The following is a 12,361-nucleotide window of genomic DNA, read 5'->3' on the forward strand; positions in this document are numbered from 1 at the left end:
CCAGCCCAGATAGGTGAAGGGGATCTGAGTGTAGGCAACAGTGACAGAGACATCCCTTGTTCCAATTGTTAGGGGTCCCACATGAAGACCAAGCTGCACATTTGCTACAAATGTGTAGGGGATCTAGGTCCAGTCCATGCATACTCATTGGTTCATGGCTTAGTCTCTGTGAGACACCATGGGCCTAGGTAAGTTGACTTTGTAGGTCTTATTGTGGTGTCTTTGATCCCTCCAGTTCCCTCATTCCTTCCCCTGACTTGTCCACAAGCCTAATCTAATGTTTTGCTGTGAATGGATGAAGCTTCTCAGAAGACACTTATGCTAGGCACCCTACTGCAAGCATAACTGAGTATCACTAATAGTGTCATAGTTGGCTTTTTCTTATGGGGTGGATTTCAAGATGGGCCAGTTATTGGTTGGCTAGTCCCTCAATCTCTGCTCCAGCTTCATCTATGTGTATCTTGTAGGTAAGACAAATTTCAGGACAAAGGTTTTGTGAATTGGTTGGTGTTCCCCTCTCTCCACTGGAAGTCCCACCAGCGAGGCTACAAGAGATACCCACTTTGGTTTCCATATCCTCTGCAATTAGGAGTCTCAGCTAAGGTCACAACCACAGACTCCCAGGAGCCTCACCCATCCCAGGTCTCTGGCTTGTCTCAGAGATATACCCACATTGATTTCTATTTCCTCTCACAGCCCTCTCCTTCCTTGCCTCTCCTCACACCTGGTCCCCACATTTTTTCCTCTCTATTCCCTCTACCATCCATATTCTCCCCTCTTTTTACCTCTGAAGTTTATTTTGTTCTTCATTCTGAGTGACTTTCAAACATCCTCTCTTGGGCTTTCCCTGTTACTTAGCTTCTTTGGGTCTATAAATTGTGACTTGGTTATCCTGTACATTATAGCTAAAATTCAATTTTAAGTGAGTTTATACCTTTAAATTGAAAAGCTTCTGTAAAGCAAAGAACACCGTCAGTAGGAAAAAATGGCAGCCTAGTGATTGGGAAAGGATCTTCACCAATCCTATCTCCAACAGAGGACAAATCTGCAAAATATATAAAATTCAAGCAATTAAATAGCAACAAACCAAATAACCTAATTTTAAATTTAGGCACAGAGGTAAATAGAGAATTCTCAACAAAGGAATCTCTACTGGCCAAGAAACACTTAGAGAAAAATTTCAATGTCTTTCATCATCAGAAAACTTCAAATCAAAATGACTTGGATTCCATTTTACATCCATCAGAAAGACTGAGAACATAAACTCAAGCAACAGCACATGGTGTTGAGGCTGCGGAGCATGGGGAACACTCCTCCATTGATGGTGCTACTGCAAACTTGCACAAGCACTTTGGAAATCAATTTGGCTGTATCTAAGAAAATTGGAAATAATTCTACCTCAAGACCCAGCTATATCACTGTTGGGCATATACTTGAAAGATCTCCTGCCATACCACAAGAATACATGCTTAATCATGTTCATAGCAGTTTTATTTGCAAATGCCAGAAACTGGAAACATCCTAGATATGCCTCAACTGAAGAATAGATAAAGGAAATGTGGTGCATCTATACAGTAGAATACGACTCAGCTATGAAAAACAAAGACATCATGAAATTTGTAGGCAAATGAATAGAACTTAAAAATATCATCCTGAGTGAAGTAAACCAGAGCCAGAAAGACACACATTGTATGTCCTCGCTTATAAATGGATATTAGCTTGCACTTTCACTGCCTCGTTTTCACTGGAAACTCATGTGGATCTCACAGTAATCTGAATTGCTTTTATGTTTTCACACATACCAGGTGCTCATACTCATCCTTGCCTTCAATTCCATACCTACTCTTTTCTCTTTGGTTATACATTTTCCTTCTCTCTTTACTTGACTGATTTCTACACACATTCCAGAGCTTAACCTACAAGTTGCTTTGTAAGTGAGCCTTTAGTGACTTCTAGCCATGATCCTATCTTGGACTTTGGATATCAGTTCCCTGTAGGATCCCCTATCACCACACTTTGCTGATTTTCTTCTTGTGTCTTCTCCTGGCTGTACTGTATTCTATGAGGAGACAGATCGGGTCTGGTTATTCATCGTAGTGTTTCTACTGTCTAGAAAGGACCCAGAACTGCCTACTGAATTGATAAATCTATTGAGGGTCAACACTGATACCCTTGCTTGGCATCAAGAGCAGCTGGAAGAGGTAACCATGGCAAAGTCCCTGTCAAGAATGAGGTTTGGAGGGTTAAGTGAAGATGGGAGTTTCACAACTGTGTCAAATCTCTGTGAGATGGCATCTATGTAAACAGCCACATTTCAGATAATTATTTCCCCATCCATCTGGAGGATGGCATATTGGAAGTGTTTGGCATTGGAAAGCAGGTTCATCTCTTTTCTATTTGTACATTAAAATACTGTTCTCAAAATATAATTTAGTAGGTCATGAAAGCTGCCTGCAAAGCTAAACTACTGATCTGTGGTGACTCTCCTCAGTTAGGACACATTCCCAGAGCTTGATTCACACTACCTCTATGAGAACTCAGGAGAAGACTCAAGCTTTAGCCTCAGCTAGACCAGTGGTTTCTTAGGGAGGAGGTCCTGCCTCAGCCTTTTGGGAAACAACCTTTGATATTTAATATTTTGTTTACTCTATGTCTTAATTCTACATCATGAAACTTGGGGGTAGGTTGCAAGAAGCTTCATTTCCAAATTAAAAAAGGAGAATGCATTTAGCACAAGATAAATGTTATCTAAGGGACCTGAGTGTTCGGTTGTAAACTAAGTAATGTAGAAAGTAAGCAAGACAACAACAAAATCAAAGGAGGTCAAGGCCCTGAGGAGAGTCAGCCTGAAAGCTGAGAAATGGTTTCAGTGTTTTCTAACCCAGTTAAACCCCAGGACACAAGCAATGGTACTTTGGTTCCAGAAGATAATTGAATGTTTTCCTTACTGTTCAGATCATCTGTAGATTGTTGTTGTTGGTGTTGTTGCTGTTTTTGTTGTTGTTGTTGTTGGTGGTGGTGGTGGTGGTGGTGTGTGTGTGTGTGTGTGTATTTTCTAATCACCTGCAGCCAAAACCATCCTAACTTGTGTTTACTGAGCTAATTAACTTAGCAGCTCTTTGCCACAGCTACAGAGACCATTTGAGGAGAACTGGCCACGACCATGCTACACCATTCTTTATTAGCTCACCTGTCAAATGAGACAAGGAAGATGAATCTTAAGAAATGAAAATTTGGAAAAAGGTGTTATCAGCCATTCAGACACTAGGCATAGGATTTTAAATCTTTGTTTAAAGTATATGTTCATACTTATGCCACTATTAATTCTATTTCATGTGAATTACACTTGAAATTAGTGTTTGTCAATATTATGTCATAGATATAAAAGACCAAGGATATCAGGATCATACCCATGCTTGCATTTTAGTCTTTTTGCATAACAAGTTGAGTTACCATTACTTTATCTGTTTTCCAAGATTTCTGCTTATAAAATAGGAATGGTGTTGGAACCTCTAGGGTAGTAGGTGACCAAATCAGATAAAACAAATTACAGAAAAGGAAGAATATGTTCAAAAGAACTATTTTATAATGATAACTACCATGAATAAAAATGTACTTATTGTATTATTAAAAATTACTGGGAGAGTAGGTTTTTTTAAATCAAGATTTATTTTCAGTGCATGGGTACTTTGCTATGGACATGTATATGTGTTTGTGTATGTGTATGTTTCTGTGTCTGTGTATGTGTATATATGTATAAATGTCTTTGCACCATGTGCTGACCATCTGCAGAGGTCGCTTAGAGTTGTATGATCCTCTGGAACTGGAGTTATAGATGGCTGCAAGATAGCACTTGGATACTTGGAATTGAACCCAGGTTGGAGAGCAGTTAGTAATTTTAACTACTGAGTCATTGCTTTATCTCAGAAATTAGGTTTTAGGTACTCACACCCTTAAAAAATCTATAAGGTAATGCATATGTCATTCAAGTCAATCTAGCCATTTTACAGTGAATATACATTTAGAGCATCATAAAATATATGATGGATATATGAAGATTTCATTTAATATATGTCGGCTACCTATCACGTAGTTGAATGGGTTACATTTTAGACAACACTTTTATTTTAATATGAGTCACATAAGATATGTCTCATAAATCACAGTTTGAGGGCAGTGTGTGCTGGTTTTGGTTTAGAGTTTTCCTTTGAGGAGTGCTGCTCTGCCACACATTTCACGTCACTTCCTCTTCCAAGCAACGATTTGGATGGCGCTTTTCCTTCACCACTCAGGTGGCTGCAGAACTAGTTCACCTTTGTTTATTTCCAGACAGGTGTTTTTTTTTTTTTTTTTTTTTTTTTTTTTTTTTTTTTTTTTTTAGAACAAGGTTGGAGATGTGAGGTGAGGCTGATAAGGTTAAGGAAGCCAGAGGATAAAGGACCTTTAGTACAAGTTAATGAGCGTTGGCTTGAGGTTACAGGCACAGGCAAGCTGAGGAAGAGACTTCACAAACAAAAAAGGTCTTACAATAGGACATGGAGCATCTGAAGAGAAGGAAAGCAATCGTGAGGCTGCAGATGTCAGTCTTCCCACCTCTCTGTCTAATGCACACCTGGTGTTAGCACATGGGATTATACAAAGCTGTCCATACAAATGGAAGACAAGAAGATATTTGGTGCATGTTCCCAGAGCTGTAGAGCTAGTTAAAGTAAAAAAGGAAATACATGCGGATTGTGTTTGGCCAGATACAGTGCACATGGAACAAGACTAGGCACCCCTTAGATAACAGAAGACAAAAAAGATCAAACAAATCTGTTGCTTTGTTTTTAGCAACTTAAAAATAGATCCTTTTTCAGTTTATGTGTATAGGTATTTTGCTTGCATGAATCTGTGTATCACCTGTGTGATATGGCCACTGAAACCAGAGAGGATGTGATATCCTCTGGAACCAGAGTTACAAATGGTTGTTAGCCATTATGTGGGTACTGGAAATTGAACCCAGTCCCTCTGAAAGAGCCAGCAGGTGCTCATAATTACTGAGCTATCTCTCGAGTATCTGTTGTAGTTTTTTAAAGTTGCATGTAGATGAAGTTTCCTGGGAAGATTTTTACAATAGTTTACACAGTTTAATTTACAAGTAAGATTTATTTACTGTATTTCTGTCTATTATCTATCTATCAATCTACTTATCTATCTATCCACTCATTCTACAGTGATTTATTGAAGTATTTACTGCATAGCATGCAAATCCAGAAAGGGAAGACTGTCTTTTCACCTATCTTGAAGTATACTCTATCATAGATATAGGTGTTTAGTGAAAGAGGTATGTAGTCAGTGAGATAACTATATTCTGTCAGAGACATTATGAGTTTCAAGACATCCCGGTGTTTCCTAAGCCAACACAGATGAAATAAAATGTCAAACAAGCAAATGTGCTAGTGTAGGAGACATCCCTGGGTTCAGTGCAGTGGTCCCATCCATATTCTATAGAATTAGAGTTCTATGTCCTATATAAACCATCTTAATCCTTTTCTCTTTTCATATTTATTCTCCTACCACAAGAAGCAGCTGAGTTGGGAACATTGATACAACTTCAACTGTGGTAGAATGTATGACACTGGGGTACTGATACTGATGTTTGTACTCCTGATACAAGTCTGATCCTTAGAAATCAAGCTATCATCAACTCCAAGATACACCTAGGGTGCAAAGAAGTGGAGATCTAAAATATATATCCTAGAAAACTGAAGCATGATGTCTAAGTATTAGTAATTGTTTAGGAGAATACTTTTGAGAAAAATTTTAGAGAGCTATATAGGGAGAGCCTCAGTAACAGGCAGTTCTTAGGAAACATCACTTTAAAATCTTATTGGTATCCCAGAGACCATGCAAAACTCAGAGGAAGGATATTTTGTTTATTCTGCAGATGAAAAGGTGCCAAAAGTAGCCAAAGCAGCTTCAAGGACATTCTCTTTCTCCTACTGTCTCCTCTCTATCTTACTCTCGCCTGCCCTCTGAACTAGAGATCAAATCCATGGGTTCTATGCATGCCAGGCAACTACTCCATACTGAGCTCCATCGCAATCCTAAGATCTTAATTCATTCTTCCCAGTGAGATCTATAGTGGATTCTTAGCAGTGTGGAGGAGCAAAATGAAGATAGTCACTTATTCAGACAGCAGAGACACGTGGAAAGAAGAGTCATACTAATTTTCTTATATATTAAAAGTAGAAAATGAAGAAGAGTCAATAAAGTCTATAAGGTCACGATTCTTATTACATTTCTATGTTCCCTTCCAATTGAGATAGAGACTATATGTATTTTTTCCCTTAAGTGGAAACTTAATGGTTCTTGGAAATTCAGCTATGTTGGAAATTTTTAGAGGGATAGGGTGGGAGGACAAACGTGTTGAAGGAATGTTTTTTTTCCCTATGGAGTCTTGACAAATGGAGATCAACTACAAAGTGTAAGAAGGACCAATACATGCCTGTTGTTAATGAATAATCCTTCATCATGAGTCCTTTCACATCCTTGCTTTAGCAGAACATCCTTTCACTTGTGTCTGCTTCAGTGAACTGTTCCGTCATGAGTCTGCTTTAGAGAAGCCTCCTATCCCCTGGGTCTGATTCAGTGGAACGTTCTTGTTCCTTCATGTGTTGGCTTTAGCACAACAGTCTTTCATTGTATTTGCTTCAGGAAAACTCTCTTCACGTGTTTGCCCCAGCAAAACACCACCTGACAAAACTGACTTTCCAAAGAGCCCTTAAGTTTCCTCTTCACAGTCCCATCTTTTCTGAACTCCCAGAACATTCTATATTTTCCTTGATACTCCCCGTGTCTCACATTCCTCATCCATAAAACAATGAAGGTATTGCCAATGCAGAATTCACAGTTTCAGAATGATTAAAATGAATACTCGCAACATAGGTATCATGTGTTTGGCACTTTCTAATCCAAGCCTCCACATTGTTTCAATAAATACTGGTTATTATTCCTATTATTTTGTCTTATTATTTCTGTGTGAAAAATTGTTCCTGTTGGATGCCAAGTGTGGGGGAAGTGGGATCTTAGCCATCTGCTCCTGCCAGGGCCTCAGCCCGCCCACTTCCTGGCAACCATAGTGACACAGGAGGAGAACTCATCTGATTGATTGGAATTCAAGACAAAGCCCTGGTGACCCTGGACCTGGATCACATTTCCCTGCTGCAAGGACAAAAGGGTGGATTTTCTCTTTCCATTTATTCCTCTACCTTGAACCCACTTGGAAAAGAAGTGCCAAAGGCAGGAGTATTTCCTTGGGCTAGGTTCCACACTATATTTCTCTTCCTTACTCCTTGATAATGAGATGCAGAAAGAAGCTTCTTGGAGCTTAACCACCAGCCTTTGGCTGACTGATCAAACACCTCTGTTCTCAGAAAGCCTTTGAAGTAGGCGATCCAGACACCTTCTGTGGCAGGCCAGGGATACTCCTTCATATAGTGGTGACTTACTCCTTCTTGCCTCCGCCTGACTTTTTCCATTCTTTTGTTCAGTATAACTCTACCTTCTGCTTCGAACCTCTTCTTGCTATTTAGTGTCGATCAGAAAATTTTACCTATCCAGAGCCTATAGTCTTTGTGAGATCCTTCTGATGTTGTATGCTCATCTCCTCTCCCGTAAAACATCCCCTCCCTTTTCTTTTTGTTCTTTAAATGACTGGTTTTCTACCCTTACAGGAAAAAAAAAGGTAGATGCTGTGTGAGGTTCATGAGCTTATTCATGCCTTGTCAGAAGGGAAGGACACAGAGTTGGAGCTACTGATGAAGTTAGCTGACTGATAGACAGAGAGTCAGATGACAAAGATGGGGAAGGAAAAGAGAGAAGTTGTAGTTGCTCGGATGGGAAGCACTGGATAACCCGAGGCCAACCTGGCCGCAAGTGAGTATAAATCACGCTATCCTGTTTTAGAATTGAGAGAGAATATTCTGGCTGTTTGTCAAGGAAGGGAAACCAGCAGAGAGAACTGAGGATATTATGGTATATGGCAGTCTTTCTCTAAAGGTCCCCTACTAATAAGCTCTTCCTCTGTGTGTCTTGTTTGCATGGATAAGATGGAGATCTTCATTCTTGCTATGGAAATCTCACTACCAACAGCAGGGTGGTCAGGTATGTCTTTGTGCTGATTTATTCTAAGTGGCCATCCTGTAACCTCAGGATGAGGTAAAGCGATATTTATATTTTGATAATGTGAGCCCTGGGGGTTGTTGCTGTCTGCATAGAAGCATAAGCCATATCCTTGAGTGACCATGTGATCCCTTCTCTAATGAATACATTCAGTATCTCTGGGGGTGAATTTGTCAATAAGACTTGGAGCAGAATGTCTGCACTATCCGAGGCTTCTTTGAATTCCCACCTGCTTCTTTTTTTCTGATTTTTTACTCAGACTTTTGTTTCTTGAAATATCTCATCAGCATAGATGGTACAAGTCCCAGAGTAAAAGAGCTAGTTCTTTTGGGGCTCTAAGCACCATGTTCTTTATTCTTGTGGTGCTCTTGTCTATGGTATTGCTTCTCTTGGTTGAGTTTCCCAAGTATCTTTTACTATCATGTTGACATAACTCTGTGCCTTAAGCAACCTACTTAATTTCTCTAGGACTTAACATCCTCACATATACAATAGAATTGGGAAAGAGACTGAAAACTATTAGTGCTCAGATTGTTGCCTGCCTTGACTTCTTATGGATGAAGCCCTCTTTCCAATCTGTGTGTCTGAATTTTACGGACATTTTCTGTTCTAACTAAAATACACTGGACAGAAGATTGTGCACTCTTAACCACCCATCCTAGACTTCCACTTCCCTTCCACTTGCCTCTGCTCTGAGAAACTATGTTCTTCTTCCTCATGTTTAATTAAGATCTTTCTTGTTGTAGGCAATTTCCTTTTGAGTAGGTTTTTCTGAATGTTGAGAACAATAACTAAATGCCTTTCTCATATAGAACATTTATATGCTCACATAGACAAGTTAATTTTCTTTTACAACCCTATATTTAGCCCCATTTGGACCTCATTTCCATGCATTTGCATGTTGATATTCATATTTATGTAGATATATTCCTGGAATCAATAGAAAAGAATATCCTACACAGAAGGTTGGAAATGACAATGTATTCATAGAGCTTGATCCTAAGATTCAGGAGACGTTTACTGGGAAACATTGCCAAATTAAATACCAAGCTGCTTTTCCTGTTCAACGTGAATACGGTCATGAATTATACTTTCTTATGTGTCCTCTGCTAAAAGGGAGCTGAAGTAGAGGGTGCAGATGGGAGCTGTCCCCTGAAAAACCATTCTGAAGAATGACATATGGTCTCTAAGATATGAGAAGAGAGGAAATGGGACTTGTGGGTGCCAAAAATGTAAAGCACTCAGAAGCCACTGCTAAAATGTGTTGTCCCTGACTGACACCACTGGAGCACTTAATTATGGCTTCCTTGTCTACAATGTGGGAAGAAAGGAAGAGCTAAGGAGATCTGAAATAAAGGTAATGATAGACCTTATTACACCTAGGAGTCAGATCCCTAACTAAGGAAGCTAAGATTCACTGGCTGCCTATCATTTGTCCACTGAGTGTATTTGTTCTTCATGTGTTTTCTTAACTGGCCCTATAAAAGAGCCACACTTTATAACAAGTTTGAGCCAAGGATGCAAAGTTTCAAAATGGACAAGTAAAATGGTTAAGTAAAACAAGTAATAGTACCATATTAATATCAGTATTAAATGATCTCTGTCTGATTTTAGAAATGGCCACTTAGGCTGATCCCAGTTGTTTAAAATAAAGAATACCTAAGCCTTTGAGGTGAAATATTTGAAATGCCTCTCTGATTATATCCTTTGAATAAGCTCTTCTTTTTTTAATTAGATATTTTCTTTATTTACATTTCAAATATAATACCTTTTCCTGGTTTCTTCTTAGAAAACCCCTGTCCCATTCCCTTTCCCCCTGCTCAGCTCACCAACCTACGCACTCCTGCTTCCCTGTCCTTGCATTCCCCAACACTGGGGCATCGAGCCTTCACAGGACCAAGGTCCTCTCCTCCAATTGATGTCCTACAAGGCTATCCTCTGTTATATATCCTGATGGAGCCATGGATCCCTCCGTGTGTACTCTTTGGTTGGTGGTTTAGTCCTTGGGAGCTCTGGGGGTACTGGCTGGTTTATAATGTTGTTACTCATACGGGGCTGTGAACCCCTTCAGCTCCTTCAGTCCTTTATCATGCTCCACCATTGGGGATCCTATGCTCAGCCCAATGGTTGGCTAAGAGCATCCCCCTCTGAATTTGTCGGGTACTGGCAGAGACTCTCAGGAGACAGCAATATCAGGCTCTTGTCAGCAAGCACTTGTTGGTATCCACAATAGTATCTGGGGTTGGTAATGTATATGGGATGGATCTCCAGGTAGCAGTCCCTGGATGGCCTTTACTTCAGTCTATGCTCCACACGTTTTCTCTGTATCTCTTCCCACAGGTATTTAATTCCCCCCTTCTAAGAAGGACCAGTATCCACAATTTGATCTTCCTTCTTCTTGAGCTTCATGTGGTCTGTGAATTTTATCTTTGGTATTCCAAGCTTCTAGGCTAATATCCACTTATCAGTGAGTACATACCATGACCATTCTTTTGTGATTGAGTTACTTCACTCAGGATATTTTCCAGAGTTATTTCCAACTTTTGGCTACTGTAAATAAAGCTGCAATGAACATAGTGGAACATGTGTCCTTATTACATGTTGGAACATCTTTTGGGTATATGCCCAGGAGTGGTATAGCTGGGTCCAAAGGTCCAATTTTGTAAGGAACTGCCATGCTGATTTCCAGGTTGGTTATACCAGCTTGCAATGCCTCCCGCAATGGAGGAGTGTTCCTCTTTCTCCATATTCTTGCTAGCATTTGTTGTCACCTGAAATTTTGATCTTAGCCATTCTAACTGGTGTGAGAGTAGAATCTCAGGGTCCTTTTGATTTGCATTTCCCTGATGAATAAGGTTCTTGAAAATTTCTTTAGGTGCTTCTTAGCCACTCAGTACTCATTAGTTGAGAATTCTTTGTTCATCTATGTACCCCATTTTTAATAGGGTTTTTTAGTTCTCTGGAGTCTAACTTCTTGAGTTCTTTGTATATATTGGATATTAGCCTTTATCAGAGGTACGGTTGGTAAAGATATTTCCCAAATCTGTTCGTTGCCCTATTTTCCTATTGACAGTATCCTTTGCCTTACAGAAGCTTTGCAATTTTATGAGGTCCCATTTGCCAATTCTTGATCTTGATTTGTCAATTCTTGATCAATAGCTATAGAATAAGCTATTGGTGTTCCATTCAGGAAAATTTCCCCTGTGCCTATGTGCTTGAGGCTCTTCCCTACATTCTTTTCAATTAGTGTCAAGGTTTCTCCTTTCATGTAGAGGTCTTTGATGTACTTGGACTTGAGTTTTGTACAATGAGATAAGAATGGATCAATTTGTATTCCCTCGGCATGCTAACTGCCAGTTGAACCAACACCATTTATTGAAAATGCATGGATGGTTCAATATAAGGAAAACCATCAATGCTATCCACTACATAAACAAACTCAAAGAAAAAAACATATGATCATCTCATTATATGCAGAAAAGGCATTTGACAAAATTCAGCATCCTTTCATGCTAAAAGTATTAGAAAGAACAGGAATTCAAGGCCCATACCTAAACATCTTTAAAGCAATATACAGCAAACCGGTAGCCAACATCAAACTAAATGGAGAGAAACTTGAAGCAATCCCACTAAAATCAGGGACTAGAGAAGGCTGTCCTTTCTCTCCATATCTTTTCAATATAGTACTTGAAGTTCTAGCTAGAGCAATTAGACAACATAAGGAGGTCAAGGGGATACAAATTGGAAAGGAAGAAGTAAAATTATCACTATTTGCCGATGAGATGATAGTCTACTTAAGTGACCCAAAAACCTCCACCAGAGAACTCTTACAGCTGATAAACACCTTCATCAAAGTGGCTGGTTATAAAATCAACTCAAGCAAATCAGTTGCCTTTCTATACTCAAAGGATAAGCAGGCTGAGAAAGAAGTTAGGGAAATGACACCCTTCAAAATAGCCACAAACAATATAAAGTATCTTGGTGTGACTCTAACCAAACAAGTGAAAGATCTATATGACAAGAACTTCAGGTTTCTGAAGAAGGAAATTGAAGAAGACCTCAGAAAATGGAAAAAAATCTTCCATGCTCGTGGATCAGCAGGATTAATATAGTTAAAATGGCCATCTTGCCAAAAGCAATCTACAGATTCAATGCAATCCCCATCAAAATCCCAACTCAGTTCTTCACAAAGTTAGAA

The sequence above is a fragment of the Apodemus sylvaticus genome, chromosome 17 (assembly GCF_947179515.1).
Source record: "Apodemus sylvaticus chromosome 17, mApoSyl1.1, whole genome shotgun sequence".
In the NCBI taxonomy this organism is placed as follows: domain Eukaryota; kingdom Metazoa; phylum Chordata; class Mammalia; order Rodentia; family Muridae; genus Apodemus; species Apodemus sylvaticus.